The following is a 13,948-nucleotide window of genomic DNA, read 5'->3' as shown; positions in this document are numbered from 1 at the left end:
ATACTTTCTTACTTGTTTTTTTTTGGTTTTTTGGGCTTTAATGTTCAAAATATTATGAAACTTAATAGCCCCGCCCACCCAAAATTAGGCGTTACTTTACTCAGAATCAATAATTCTAATAACGGTGACATAAGACATGTATTATTATATATTTCATAAAAAAAACTAAAAAAACTGCTTAAAATTAAAGTAACATAATAATTTTCCCTTTTTAACAGGTATTGCAACATGTTGTGGAGTGTTGTCATGATGAAATATTACGGTTTCATGTCAAGCCGCATATTCTGGGCGTTTTTAGGCCAATGATCGCTTCAGTTGCAGATTTCAGCAGCTCATAATAGCACCATTTTGGTCCCACCAAATGGATTTGCTGTTTACTCGGCTGGTTGGCCTGTCTTCACATACGATCTCTTACGCTTCGGGTTATTGTAGTGGATCCATTTTCGTGGCAAGTAATGATTCGGTGCAAAAACAATTTTCATCTCTCACACGTTGAAACCAATGAAACATATTCAACATAAGAAGTAAATAAAATGCAAAAATAATAAAAGCGAGACATTATTTGCACTAATGCTTATTATAAATGTGACGGAAAAATATGTCGCGTGCTAGATCGTAGTAAAGGTGGAAAAACTATCAAAATATAGCCACATTTTACAACTTTAGTTTAAACAAGTAAGAGAGCTATATTCGGCTGTGCCGAATCTTATATACCCAAATTATACATTAAAATAAATTTTTTTAAATATTTTTAGGTAAACAAAATTTAATTGTTTTTCAAAAATTTTTTTTTTTAATGGTTTTTTAATTTTTTTTAAAAAAAGTTTTTTCCAAATTTTTTTAAAAAAATTATTTTTAAATTTTTTTTTTTGGAAAAAAAAATGTATGACAAAAAAAATTTTTTGATTTTAATTTTTTTTAATTTTTTTTTTTTTGAAAAAAATGTATGACAAAAAAAATTTTTTGATGAAAAAAAAAATCGGGTTAAAAAATATTTTTCCCGATTTTGACCCATTTTAGGTCCAATTTACTATAGCCTTATCTACATCGTTGCAATGGACTTTGAAATATCTATCAGTAGATATCCATATTATCTATATTAATGACTTAGTAATCCAGATATAGATCAAAAATAGGTAAAAAATCGAGGTTGTCCCGGTTTTTTGCTCATATCTCCGTTATTTATGGACCGATTTTGCGGATTTTAAATAGCAAACTTCTCGAAAGCATGTCTGACAGAATTATTGAAGATTTGGATCCCGAAGATATCTGGGGTCTTCAGAAAATTGATTTCAACAGACAGACAGACGGACATGGCTTAATCGACTCCGCTATCTATAAGGATCCAGAATATATATACTTTATAGGGTCGGAAATGAAAAATGTAGAAATTACAAACGGAATGACAAACTTATATATACCCTTCTCACGAAGGTGAAGGGTATAAAAACATTGCTCTAATTCGTAGTTTTATGTTTTTTTCTAGATGCACTCGAAAATTAGTACGATTTGTTGCCGTGTCTTGGAAAAAAGATTTATCTATCTATCTTCTTATATATAAATAAAAATTAAATATCGTTCGTTGGTAATTGCATCAGTAGAGAACTGCCGGACCGATTTAAACAATTTTTTTTAAAATGTTGGTCATAGCCCAACTTATATTTTTAAGGAATGAAAAATTGACCACGCCCACTTTTACGTCCAGTTTGTTCGATTTTTTCGATATATGATAAATAAAAATTGTGCACGTCCACAAATACGCCCACTTATTAAATACATCTGCAAAATACATCGGTCCATGAACAATCACATTTCAGACCAAAATTCGATTACTTATATAAAAAATCACGATAGATTACATCGATAATAACTTGGCTAATAAGCGTTTAATCAAGAAAAGGAGCTAGATCTGTGAACACTCATATTTCTGACCAAAAATCTATTTTTTATATAAAATCTCAAAATATCTAAATTCGCTAATAACTTGACCAATATGCGTTTAATCAAGAAAAGGAGCTAGATCTGTGATCACTCATATTTCTGACCAAAAATCGATTTTTATATAAAAACTCAAAATATCTAAATTCGCTAATGACTTGGCCAATAAGCGTTTAATCAAGAAAAGGAGCTCGATCTGTGCTCACTCATATTTCTGACCAAAAATCAATTTTTTATATAAAAACTAATAAATATCTAAATTCGCTAATAACTTGGCCAATATGCGTTTAATCAAGAAAAGGAGCTAGATCTGTGATCACTCATATTTCTGAACAAAAATCGATTTTTTATACAAAAACTCACAATATCTAAAATCGCTAATAACTTGGCGAATAAGCGTTTAATCAAGAAAAGGAGCTAGATCTGTGATCACTCATATTTCTGAACAAAAATCGATTTTTTATATAAAAACTCACAATAGAATCGCTAATAACTTGGCCAATAAGCGTTTAATCAAGAAAAAGAGCTCGATCTGTGATCACTCATATTTCTAGCCAAAAATCGATTTTTTATATAACAACTCAAAATATCTAAATTCTCTTATAACTTGGCCGATAAGCGTTTAATCAAGAAAAGGAGCTCGATCTGTGATCAATCATATTTCAGACCAAAATTCGATTACTCATATAAAAACTCAAAATATATAAATTCGCTAATAACTTGGCCAATAAGCGTTTAATCAAGAAAAGAGCTCGATCTGTTATCACTCATATTTCTAGCCAAAAATTTATTTTTTATATAATAACTGAAAATATCTAATAACTTGGCCAATAAGCGTTTAATCAAGAAAAGGAGCTCGATCTGTGATCACTCATTTTTCCAACTTGGACAGGACAACGTCTGTCGGGTCAGCACTAAACATAGGCTACAAAATTGCTACGAAAAACCTAAACAAAATTTCTAAGATTTCTTTAGTTTATTTCACTTTAAAGTAGTACGAATGTCGCGTTCCTTACTATGTTAAAGCCCATATATATATCTAAGGTACTATACATCCTTTTCTTGGAGTACTACAGTAATTTTTAATATAAAATAGTAACTATCTCTGATACAAAACTATTTACTTGGATGTTTGTATGTCCTAGATTTACTTTTCCATATATATTTGTGGGTATTTAAATTATCTTGGTTTTATCTAATGCTTAAGTATGTTGCTGTTGGTGTTTGCACAACACCAGTAGAAGAAAAAGATAACAAAAACTTTGTGTGTAAATATGTAAATGCTTGCAGCTACTAGGAAATCAGAGCGGTTTTATGCAACCGGTAAGTAATATTACTTTTTTAGAAAAGTAAAAAAAATTATGAAAAATTATATTATGATAGAAAAATAGAACTTAAACAAAATTTAATATTAAATTGAAAATAATCCAGTATTTTTCGAGCAAAATAATCCTGACTTCAATAAACATTTGGGGTTCTGAACCCTCAATGGACTGTCCAAAAAGAAATGCATCCACAGCATGTCCCTGTTTGTTGCGGATTTTATGTTAGAGGCATATTTTTTCATAAAAAAGTAGACTTAGCATATTTGCAAATTAACCTTAAGATATGTGTTTATGGTAAATTTTGTCTTCCTCAATTTGCCTTCACTTGGTTATTTTACTTGTTGAAACAATGAACAGAAAAGGAAAGAATAAGGATAAGAAATTTACTTTTATAGTGCTTTGTTTTGACTTAACCCAACTCGATTGCAACAAAATGCCTGCAAGGGTTTGGTTAAGTTTTTTCTGGTTTCTAGAACTTTTTACTCAAATGTCTATCTTACTTTAAATGAGTCTTTTTGTTAAAAAAATATATACAGTGAAGCACGGAAATATGACTCACAAGAAAAATAACAATACATTTTCGATCAATGAAGGAGTTTCAAGTATTCTTTAAGTAGTAACACAACTTTTAGCTTACACTGTAGAAAAAAAATCCCAATTACTAACAAATTCTTACTCATGTATATCAATTGTCTGGCTTGCTGTCTGTTACTTTCTATATAACTTTTACGTATTTATAAGTTTTTAAAATGCATTCAAGGTGCTTTTATAATTTATGTTTCTTATTTCTTATTAGTTTTAAAATTTTTCTTTTATTTTTTTGCCTTTACTTCAATGTCTTTTCGTCTACAAAAGGCCACAACTACAACATTGTCTACATATTGCCATAAATGTGTTTATAGACAAACAAACAGCCACCCAGACAGACAGAAAACAAATACAAAAAGTGTTCAAAACTACATGAAACTTGTCAAATTGTCTAGTGTGAATAGTTTTTCTGACTGACACTCTAAACATTTGGCTGGCAGTCAAGTTACTTACTTGTTTTTTTTTTTTGTCTAGTCATTAACTTAAAGTGTGTTTGAGTGCAGAGTATAAAAACATTTAATTATATACAATATTGTGTCTAACTAGATATAAATGAATGGTTGTCATAATCAAACTTGTGGTGGAAAGGAAAATATTTAAGTATATGTACAACATATATATATTAGGTCCCCGAATGTTGGAATTTTTTGCTTCAGAGGTAAAAAAAATTGTTCAGCCGTTTAGAGGTTGGACATTTGATTTTGAGTTTGCTGTATTCTACAGTTTTTACCCTATCACAAACTCATTTGTGGAATTTTATTTTCCAGTCTAGACTAAAACTTATTTGAGGAGTTTTATTTTTCCCGTCTGAAAATAAAACTCTTTTTATGTAAATTGATACCTATATTTTGCATCTGGTCAGATCATTACATTTTGTAAAGCACCTTGCATTGCAAGCGACGGAAAAATAAAACTCCTCAAATGAGTTTTATTTTATGACGGCTAATTTAAACTTTCATTTGAGAGTTTCAACCGAACTTTTATTTTTCGTTGAAAAATAACAATTATCTGTAGAGTCGAGGTAGTTTTTTTAATATCACTATAGATTCTGAAAGAGCACTTCAATATAAATCTATAGGTACATGACAGTATAGGCCTCCGTTGACTCTAATAATGGAGAGTTTTTGAGTTTAAATGTTTTTTCCTAATTTTCGGACAAAAATCTCAAATTTTTTTTCATAGTATAGGGTCCACATTTCCTTCGGGGCTAGGAAATTACTTTGGGGATAAATAGAGAACACGTCAAGGTATCCAAATCAGCTTGCCTTTTTCTGATCCTAACTTTGAGATTTTAGAATATGTGGCCAAATATGTCAAATTTCAAAGGACGTAGCACTTTCTTTTTTTGGAAATAAGTCGGTATCATGGGAACTATTGGAGATATTCTTACGAAATTTCTCATGGTTTGAGCTGAGGTGTTTTCGAGCTGATTTACGTTTTTTCAGCTTCCTAGCAATAATGGGGGCCAGTATGAAGCCCCTCAAAGTTACTTACCGCAATTTTTTAAAAAAAAAATCGGTAAAAATCCATTTTTGATCCGAATGAGCTGAATATAAATAGTCCTTGAGAAGATCTACCAAGAATATGCTTACAAGTGTAGTCTATCTCTATTAGTTGAAGAGATATTCAGGTTTATTGATTTTTTTTTAATTTTGCTCGATCTTTTTATGTTCTTTTTTTAGATATGGCGGCCCTACGGAGGGTCGAAATTTATTTTTAAAATATCGCTTATATATCCAAAGTTGGAAATTGTAAAAAGGGCCGTATTTTTTAAGTTTTTTCCCAAAAAAGCCCATATATTTTTTCTTTTGTAGAAAAAAATTTTCTTCGGGACTATATACAATTTTTATATGAACCGGAAAGAGAATTTAATGCAAAAGCGTCTAAAGTAAATTTTGGATCACTTTACGGGACACAACACCCCCCATACGTATTCAAACTTGACCAATTTTTAAAAAAAATGTAGATTTGAGTTAATAATTCTAAAAAGGGAAAGAACCGATCCTCAAAAAAGCTTCATGTTTGTATAACCCTATATGCTTCTTAAATACTGGCAAAGTTTTTTTTAATATCACACGGTAAATAACGTCACAGTGGGCACTTTTCTAAAAAAACTCAGTTTTTGGAACACATTTTCCCCGGTTTAGTAATTTCGGTATTTGAAAATAGAAAATGTCAAAAATTATAATGTCGTTGATTTAACGACAATTGATTCAATATTAGAACCATATTTTGTCATGATATCTTTAATAGTATTACCGCCGCTATAGCACCGCCCCTGGAACATTTGTAGGACCGATTTTAAGAACTTAAACTCAAGTACTCCTCGGCTAGGCCCTCGTCAAATTTTATCCCGATCGAAAAAGCCGTTAGAATTGCCAGATTTCTTTCCAAAAAATTTTGATTCCGCCCTACTGTGCATGAGTGGCAAGGGTATATGAGGAGCCCCAGAACAAAAGGTACTTTTTTAAAATTAAAAAATTGATTTTTTCTAAAAGATTTCAACCCAATAATTAATTTGTAAAAAAATTCAAAAAAGTATCTTTTGTTCTGCTGCTCCTCATATATGTATAAGCTTGTCATTCCTTTTGTGGTTTTTAAATTTTTCATTTGTGATCCACAAAGGAAATTTGGCCAAAAAAATATTGCCAAAAAATTAGTTTTTCCCGAAAATCGCAAAATTTAAATCACAGGTACGGAAAAACTATAGGAGGTATTGACATAATTTTTTCTCATTTTTATTTCCTATTATGTTGTCAATAAATTTCCATATGATGATCAAAAAATTCTGAAATTTATTTAACAAAATTTTTAAAAATTTGAAATTGGAGTTTTGAAACTGCCGTTAAAAAAATTATTTTTTTTGGTTATACCTGCGAATAGGTTATCTGTATCCTATGAAGATAAAAACTCATATACAAGTAAATATGGATATATTTTAAGTAAGAATAAACTTTTGTTTTAATATTTTTCAAAATATGTTAATTTCGTTCCTACATTTCTTGTTCTAGTGGCTTGAGACACGTTAATGGCCTGGCGATTTTTTAATAACTTTAAAATTTTTTAACCAATTTTTGCCTTTTATATCTCATTAGAACTACAATTACTTACATTTAAAAAAAAATAAAAAAAATGCATTTTTTCCCATTGTAAAAGCACCTCAAAACTAAATCGAAAGTCGGCATAGGTTGCCCTTCTTAGAATAAGCTAACATTTTTTTGGTGGTAATTTAGTTCATTACAAAAGTTTTCAGCGGCTACCGTTTCAACATTTCAAAATATTTAATTCTAAGGGATACTCTAATGCATATACATATTTCAAAGAACTTTACAACGGCGAAAATAAGGCCATATTAAGTCGGACCTACAATGGATCAAAATGGGGAAAAATATTTTTAACCAACATTTTTTTTAACCAAAAAATTTTTTTGTCATAGCATTTTTTTCATTAATTAATTTAAAAAAAATTCAGAAAACTTTTGAAAAAAAAATTCAAAAAGAAAATTAAAAAAACATTTTTTGTCCACAAATTTTTTCACTATTAAATTTAAAAAACATTTAAAAAAAAATAATTTTTTTTTTATTTTTTTTCCGAAAAATATTTAAAAATATAATTTGGTGAAATATAATTTGTTTTTTGTTGACTATGTGGCGGAGAAAAGTTGAAAATGTTGAATAATGTAAAAACATACTTTAAAATTTAAAGTAAAGTTTTAAAGTTTAAATCCATGGTAGGTGTTCATATTGTTCAGGTTACGATGATTTTCGTCAAACAACCCGAATGTGAACAAAAGAGCGTAATAGAGCGTAAAAATACACACAATTCATTAAGTTTCTTGATGTTGTTGTGTATATTTTATTTTTTACTCAAAAGAGCACACAAATTAAATGCCTCTTTTTGCCTACCAATACTTTAAATGCTTGGCGGATGAGTATTTTTGAATAATTCAAATTAATTATTACTCATACGTTTGGTGAACAAAACTACACTCAGGTCTCGTTTTATGCGATACATGCGTTTCAAAAAAATCGCATAAATTGAATTCGCATAAAACGATACCGTAGCTTCATATAAAAACTAACGATTCGTTCCAAAATTCTGAAAAACCGCATAAATTCAGATTTTAATTAAAAAATCAGAACAAAATCGCATAAAAAAATCAACAAAAATATATTTATTTAATTTGCTTAAACAATAAAATTAAAATACGTTAAAAAACAAGTAAGAAAGTATGGTCGGTCAAGACCGACCATATAATACCCTACACTAAGTAAAAGAGCAAAAAAAATTTTTCTTTTAAAATTTCATTAATTTATATTTTTGAGTGATTTTCGGAAGTGGGCCTTATATGGGGGCTATGACCAATTATGGACCGATCACCATGAAATTAGGTCGCGTGATTTATGTCTATATTAAAGTTAACTATGTTGAATTTTGTGTGTTTACCAACATTTGTAAGAGATTTATGCACGTTAAAGTGATTTCCGGAAGCGGGTCTATATAGGAGCTATGACTAATTATGGACCGATCGTAACAAAATTTGGTGATATGAATTTTGTGTATATAAAACTTATTTGGAGCGGAATTTGTGGAGATACATATATAAATTAAACAATTTCGGGAGGACATTTGTATGGGGGCTAGGTGAAATAATGGACCGATTTCAGCCAGTTTCAATAGGCTTTTTCCTTAAGCCGAAAAAATAACATGTATCAAATTTCATCGCAATATCTTCAAAATTGCGACCTGTACTCTGCGCACAAGGTTTACATGGACAGCCAGCCAGCCAGCCGACCAGACGGACGGACGGACATCGCTTAATCGACTCAGAAAGTGATTCTAAGTCGATCGGTATACTTTAAGGTGTTAGACTAATATTTTTGGGCGTTACAAACATCTGCACAAACGCATAATACCCTCCCCACTATGGTGTTGTGGGGTATAAAAAACAACAGAAAAAGTGAAAATGATCAAAAAAGAAATTAGCTAATACATTTTTTAAGGAAATTCTGTAAATATGTATGAATAATTGTCTGCATCGTTTTGGAATTGGTTCAACTCAACGTCACTTTCATCACTAAATGATATAATCATATTGTCATCATATGGTAAAATATTATTTTCATCACTAGAATTAATCTAGTGAGTAGGAGACGAAATCAAAGAATTTTTAGGAGCTTCAATTGCTTCTTTTCTTGCAAACAATTTGTTATTAATCTTTGCGATTTCGAATTTTTAAGTTGCTTATGCAACTCTAGATATCCATAAAACAGATCATTCATTCCGGGATGAATCTTTAATGCTCTTTTTTCGGATACGGAATCTATATTAAGAATTTGATTTTGAAAAAAAAACTATAACCATTTCAGTGATGCGAAATTTAGTTTAAAAATTAATTAAAAAAAATTTAAAAAAGCTTTGAAAACATCTAAAATTTCAAAATCTTTTAAAATTCTAAAAAAACAATGTAATTTAAAAAGCGTATAAATTTGAGTTCGCATAAAAAAAATTCGCATAAAACGAGACCTGAATGTATATTATTTCACGTCACAATTTTTAAATTGTTTAATTTGTTTCTATTTAAAAATTTAATAAATTAAATTCGTTTAAATTTATAGCTTCGAAAACAAACTAATTTATTTTAAGAAAATCTAAACAAAATCCTCTCCTCCCCTTAACACCTTGTCACGTAATTGTCATAATTTTATTTATACAAAATGTCCTTTAAAAAAATACACAAAATATAAAATTTATTTATTTATTTTATGTTCTTTTTAGACATTTTTTTTTGCCATAAAGAAAATTGTATTACGCATGTTTCTACAAGTATTACAATTTGTTTATGTAAATTTTCATTTCTATTCTATTATTTTATTTTCATATTTTTACGGTTTTTTACAACATCATAACGAATGGAAAGTATCAAATTTTTATAGGAAAATTTAATATATTTTTAATGACATGCAATCTACAAAAACTCAAAAACACAAACCTACAAGTCTATGATTTCATTATCATTCAATTGATGTTTGCTGGGGTTCATAACTGTAGAGATGTTGTAAGAAATTTTATAGTAATTGCATTTTTAAGCAATATAAAATAGACGAATATAAAAAATATATGTATGTATATGCCAGAATATACATATTGTCTTTTCTTTATTTGTGTATAGCTATAGAAAAGCAAACATAAAGCTAAAGAATATATTTGTAGACGAGTTTATCAATAAAAGATATTTGATATTTGTGTTTATATTTGGAATGTTTCTAATGTCATTATAAAAATAAAGAAAATATTTATTTTGTTGAATTTATTTTTTAGAAGTAAAAATTATTTACAATAATTTGTATCCAAGATATTGCTTTAATTTTTTGGAAAGTCTTGAAAGAAATTGTAAAAACAATTTTTTTTTAAACTATTATATCAGGAATTAAACTAATAAATTAAGCAAACATTTCCAGAATATCAACTTTTGATTGCAAATCAAATGAATTTGCATTGTACTGGTTTCACTAAAGCTGGTTTCATTAAAGTTTTCTGTGTTTTAGTCGGTTTGTCATGTTTAATTATGTATATACTTTTGAATTAGTCTTTAAAATTGCTACTATATTAAAACATTATCATAATGACCCTTATATATTCCCACAGTAACTTTTTGACATAGTACCCCTTTTTAAAATATTCCTTTGACTCATAACTTTAATGAGTGCAAAAAAGACTAAATTACTCAGGCTGTTATTTCTGTTTTGCAACTTCAAAATACTTCATATATAATTGTGCGGTTAAATGAAGAGAGTTTACTACACTCACATATATTAGAAGTGCTCCGTTTAATTGGGACAAAACGGAGCACTAAAAAACAACTAAATTTTCAATTAAGTTTGCTTTTAAATACTAATTCTGATTATTTCTTACATGAACGGCCACGAACGCGACATTCATTAAAGAAATTTAATTTTTCGCATTTCGCATTAGCATTTTAGAAGCTCTGTGTTTAGCGTAAAACATAAGATTGCTATTTGTAATATATTAGCTGTAAATAAGGGTTCAAAAAAGTGAAAATAGAACTCGTTAGAATCCATTTAGAAAAATGCAAAAATCGGAACAATGTTTTTTTAAAGCTGGTTTTTTTCAACTAAAGTAGAATAATGTGGCTTTCTATTGATAGTTGTCATTATTAAATATTCGCATTAGTTTTTTTTTTCAACTTCTGATATGATTTAGAACGCGACATATTTTTCCATTACGGTTGTAAAAAGGATTAGTTGAAGTAATTTCAACAGCTATGTTCAAAATTATCAACAGCTATGTTCAATAACTAAAAGTTGTTACTAATTTTTAACAATTGTTACTGGAAAAGCGTTCATTAACTTTTTACTATTTTTGAGAATTTAAGAGAGTAATTTTGTAAATTTTGATTTTATTCTCTCGTTGCAAGTATTTACTGGGAAAGTAAATGAACAGACCTAAATTCCTGATTGCCAGAACGTGACATTAAAACATCAGAAACATTAAAAGAAAAATTTACCTTTTAACAAGCTTTTGTGAACTATTTGTTTCTGATAGAGTAATAAAAAGAAAAAGTCATTAGAAATAGATTTCGGGAAAAATTGTCCATGATAACAAACAACATTTGCTGCAAAATTATATTAAACAAGTAAGAGTACTATATTCGGCCGTGCCGAATCTTAAATACCCTCCACCTAAATATGATGGTATAACAACTGAATAATATACTTAACAATTGTTAGAAATATTAGTTTACGCAGACAATAGTTTATTTCAAAAGTACATAATATAATTGAAATTCCTATTGGAACGTATGAAATTTAACAATTTATATACTTAATATTTAGTTAATATGTTTGGTCAACATTTTTCCTTTTTTACCAGATTATAAAAAAGGGTATACAAATATATTTAGACAAATTTCAAGCTATTGGGTTGTGGGACTTATATGGGAGCTATGACCTATTATGAGTCGATTGTCATAAAATATTTTAACGTGATTTTTATGTATTTATATTGGAGTTGTTGCGAAATATGGACCAATATTCACAAAATTCAGTAGTATGATTTTAAAAATTACTGATCGGTGTACTATTTTGGTTCAATATATGGAAGCTATGACCTATTATGGACCTAAGTATTTGAGAGCTATTTTTGTACAATTTTATATAAACAACGTCATTATCAAAAGTGGACATTATATGGGAGATATGGTTAATTATGGACCAATATTTTAAAAATCTTGTAGTACGATTCTTGGATACAAATTAGTGATCGGTGTAAAATTTTGGTTCAGTACAGATCAAGGCATATTTAACCAGGTGGCAGCGTAACGCCAGCTGACTATTTTTTGCTCTACTCGTGCTTTGCCTTGTGAAATGTCAAAAGCTTGTTTACAAACATTTTTAAATTTGTTATAAGGTTAAAAAGATTATTTTATATTTAAAAAAGTGAATATTTGTCACCGCTTTATGTGTATAAAATATTTAAAAGTGTTAAAAAAAACTATTTCATTTATAAAAGTGCGTTTTTGCGAATTTTATTTTGACACTTTACACGGTTTTACACAAACAAAAATGACTATTGTTCTTGTATTGTTGTAATTGTTGTAGTTACGCTGCCACCTTGTTAATACATCTTGGTACAGATTACTTTAAATATTTGTGCAGGTTAATGTGTTTTCCGGAAGTGATTCTTATATGGAGGCTATGACCAATTATGGGCCTATCATCGTAACATTTGGTACATCGATTTTTGCGTACATATATTGAACAAATTTGTTTCGAATTTTAACCTGATAACTATATTTGTAAGAAATTTATGACGATATTAGTGATTTTCGGGAGTGGACCTTATATGGGAGCTATGGTTAAATATGGACCGATATTCACAAAATCCAGAAGTATGATTACTGGATTCAAATTACTGGATCTGTGCGTAATTTCATTTTGATATCGATATGTTTTTAATACTTTTTAAGGTTAATATCTTTTTTCGGAAATGGGCCTTATAGGGGAGCTATGACCAATTATCGGCCAATCTGCATAAAATTTGGTACAGTGATATCTATATATATGAGTATAACTTTTGTCGAATTTTAGCATGATAAATGTATTTATAAGAGATTTATGAGTACTTAACTGATTTTTGGAAGTGGACCTTATATGGGAGCTGTGGTCAAATATGGACCGATATTCACAAAATCCAGTAGTATGATTTCTGAATATAAACTATGGATGTGTGTGACATTTTGTTTTGATATTGATATTTTTTAGATATTTATGTAGGTTATTGTGTTTTTCGGAAGTGGTCCTTATATGGGAGCTATAACCAATTATCGGCCGATCTTCATAGAATTAGGTACAGCGATTTTGGTATATATGGGGATTATTCATGTCGAATTTCAACTTGATAGCGATATTTATAAGACATTTATGCTTATTTAAGAGATTTTCGGAAGTGTACTTTATATGGGGGCTATGGTCAAATATGGGCCGATCCATGAAAAATTTTGGAATATAATTTCTTTTACCACGAAACTTATTTTTGCTGAATTTCATGTGGATATTCCTATTCTGTAGGCATTTATAGACCATAGAACCATATGTCGGGAAGAAATTTGTATGGGGACTAGGAGAAATCATGGACCTATTCTTATAATTTTCACCAGAGTTACTCCTTTTATCACAAAAGTAACGAGTGCAAAATTTTATGATATTAGCTGCAATAAATTTACAAAAAATGTCCAAAAATATGTGAAAATTATCAATTTTTTTTTGAGGTTGTCCTAAATTTTCATTCATAACTTTGGTTCCACTGTACCGATTTCGCTGATTTTCAATACCAAACTGCTTAGGACAATAATAAACATTTTTCTTGCAACTCTACAAAGTTTGTTTGCGTATTTTGGACGTGAGCGTGTTTTACACAGACGGACAGACGGACAGACGGACAGACAGACGGACATGGCTCAATCGACTTAGAATTTCATAAGGATCAATAATATATATACTTTGTTGGGTCTCAGATGAATATTTCTCAATGTTACACACGGAATGACAAACTTATATATACCCTCATTCACCACT

Source organism: Calliphora vicina, chromosome 5, assembly GCF_958450345.1.
Source record: "Calliphora vicina chromosome 5, idCalVici1.1, whole genome shotgun sequence".
Lineage (NCBI taxonomy): Eukaryota > Metazoa > Arthropoda > Insecta > Diptera > Calliphoridae > Calliphora > Calliphora vicina.
The sequence above is the reverse complement of the archived record's forward strand: the minus strand, read 5'-3'. Positions refer to the sequence as shown.